Here is a 3182-nt window from a genome sequence, read left to right on the forward strand (position 1 = left end):
GAATGGATCTTTAAATGTATTCACAGGGACATCAATGTCCAAATAATGAAAATAAAATAGATTTTAAAATACTGGTTGCACTACAGCTGTTCTGTAAGAGGCAGTAGAAAGTATATGAAGTGATCTTCCATGTGTCCACCTGATCAGAAACCAACCAATCCTGTTAACATGGTTCATTTAAAATTATAACTGTAAAAGTCACACAAAAGAGACACTGAGCCATTAAACAGTGTGCCTCCACTTAGAGAAGTGAAAAGAGAAATTAGCTTTTCAACATTAACTCCACAGAGGAGATTTGTTTAGTGTTACTTCATGCATTCACACACTGTCTACAAGGCAGCATCTATTGTGTTTTCGGTTTACTCTGCAGGCACTAATGAAGCTATAAACTCTTGATTAAAACCTCAAACATAACGGTGGTCATTTAAACGTGAGAGAGCGTTTAGCGAAAATAAGAACACCGAGGCTGAGCGGTGCGCTGCGCTGGAGGCCTGGACTAACTGTCTCTAGGTACATTTTTCTGACAGTTAATTGCCCTTCTATTGCAGCAAACAGCCTTTTGTGAATGTACTCATTTACTAAATTAATTTCAAGGACTACACTTTTATTGCATTACATTACAAAGAACTCTTCCCACGCTGTTCATTCCTTATCCCCCACCCCCGTGTATGACTGTCTTACACCATTTTCTAATAATTTTAGAATTACTATTTCAGGTTGAGATGATGAGAACAACAACAAAAAATAAAGACGACCAGATCTAGTTATTTAACTGATGAAAAATTTGAGCACCAACTACACCAAATTTCAGGGTCTAGGTAACTTGGGAGTCAGATCTCCTGGTTTGGTTGGCAATTACCTTCCATTCTTCTCATCAGTATTGAAGCTGAGATCTTCAGGGCCTATTTGCTCACCATCAGGAAAACTGGAACATGTGTCTTCATCGGGGAGTGGTGCCATGAAAGAGTCATTAAATCCACCCATGTTACCATGTTCTTCCTGCTCCTCATTCTCAGTGTCACATTCAATGTCACTGTCACTGCTCATCCCTTCTTCAGGGGCAACAGAAGCTCCTTCAGGGAGCATAGGCTGCACTAACTCCCCAGCTTCAGAATTATTCTCCAGATCATCCATTTGTATTCCTTCCAGGCGCCCTCCTTTAGCATTAGCCCCCAAGATGACCATTTCCTGCCTCTTCTCAACAGTGGGAAAGCCATTGAAAACGGTGACCACGATGGCGTCAGAATCCAGAGCTTTGCACTGACGCTCGTCGGCTTTGGGCAGCATGTCCCCCACGCTGCCATGCATCAGGGCCCGTGGAGAGCTGTGCCTGCTGCCAGACTGTGAGCTTCCTGGGGAACCCTCAGACAAAGCTTGACAGTCTCCCTTGGAACGTCTATTTTCCCCAGAGTCCACGGCTCTTCGAAGCGAAAGGCTGCCAGCTACGCTAGACCAACCTGGCTTGGGTGAATTATTCTTCTTATTTGAAGAGTTCCGTATGTAACAACTGGCAACTGAGGACTTTGCCAGGAGCTCCATTCCCAAATCCTGCAATCTGCTGGAACTCTGTTTCACATGCAGCTAGAGCTGCCTGGTCGGCAGAAAAAAGGTTTGTCTGCATGTCTCCAAAACCAGCGTTGCAGCTTTTTAATTCCGAAAGGGTATTCTTTACTTCAGTTTTCATACATCGAACTTTGGCCATTTGCGTTTTGAGTCTCCTGAACATCTTTAAGTCAGAGGGCACTTGCCGTATTGCCTGCTGCTTTCTTTGATCTTTATCCTTTCGAGAATATGATGCTGCAGGCTGCAAAAGTGAAGCAGGTGGGCGAGGTTGTAAATCCCACAAATTCTCCATACCACTCCGGTCCTTCAGGTCCAACAAATGTATTAAAATTAAGGGATCAATGTCTAATAAACTATTCATAGCAGCCAAGCATAAATGTGTTCTTCTTGACATTCTGCTACTAGCACCCACATATCCATGGCTACCACCTGGGGGTCCAGCAGCAGCTGCATCTTCCATGAGCTCTCCTTCTTCCAATTCCATGTTGTACTCCACATCATTTTCTCTGGACATGGTTTCTTCATCAATGTCATTTTCTTCCGTGTTACTTGTTGCTGTTGAACTGGCTGAGGAACTACTGCCATCAGGGTGATTTACTTCATCTTCACCAACAAGATCCAGATCCAGATCTCCATCAGAAAGTTCATGATGATAATCTTCATTCTGAATCTTTTCTTCATCTTCTTCCTCTTCTTTGGCCTCTTGTGCAGAAGCTGTGGCTGGACAACCTTCAAGAAGCAAGTCAGAGCTTGACCCAGACTTCTTGGCCCGTGTCTCAGGGCTATCGTCATTTTGGGGGCTGAGATGATTACCTGGTGGTGACAAATCTCTTGATTTCTGAGTTCGAGACAGTTCAATGGTCAGTCTCTCCTTTAGGTTGTTTATTTGTTGAATATAACTAGTCTGTGCCGCTTCCAACTGAGTAATATACCAATGCTGATCTTGGCATTTTTGAAAGAAAGTTGGTGAATGTACCTGAAATCTTAAAATTACTGTGTCATTCTGCCGATTCAGGTATCCTTCATTTGCAAGTAAATCCAAATGGAAAAATCTATTATAACCCCAGCATTCTCCAACTTCAAAGTCAGATGCAAATTCTCTAATTATATTTTTAGTAGGATCATTGCAGGACTGATGAACCAGCTCTATACGATATTCATATTTGGAAGTTACAGGCAAGCCAGCTGAGAGTTCCAGAAACACAGAAAGGTAATAGCCACGTACAACTCCATTTCCATCTGGGTAAACTTTTAACCTCCAGCAGAGTCCTGAAACCTGAAGTGGTGGACTATAAACAGGATCTGCTCTCTGGCACAAAGTGCTAAAATTCTCTAAAACAAAAGTGGCTCAATCATAAGATGACACTAATTCACTGGTAAAGTCTGGTGGAACAGGAGTGGTAACAACAAATGCTGGAGAGGTTGTGGAGAGACTGGAATCCTTGTTCACTGTTGGTGGGAGTGTAAAATGGTGCAACCACTGTGGAAAGCAATGTCGCGCTTTCTCAAAAAGTTGCAACTAGAGATACCATTTGACCCAGCAATTCCACTACTGGGAATATACCCTAAAGAGACCATAAATGACATCCAAGTAGATATATGCATACCCATGTTTATCG

General features: G+C 42.8%; 1 pseudogene; it reads right to left on the minus strand.

Moving 5' to 3' along the window:
• Positions 1-855: 855 nt before the first annotated feature.
• Positions 856-3182, minus strand: part of LOC102869585 — a 3724-nt pseudogene continuing 1397 nt past the window's right edge.

This window comes from Elephantulus edwardii, unplaced genomic scaffold, assembly GCF_000299155.1.
Source record: "Elephantulus edwardii isolate Elephantulus edwardi_28Jun2011 unplaced genomic scaffold, EleEdw1.0 scaffold00071, whole genome shotgun sequence".
Taxonomy (NCBI): Eukaryota; Metazoa; Chordata; class Mammalia; order Macroscelidea; family Macroscelididae; genus Elephantulus; species Elephantulus edwardii.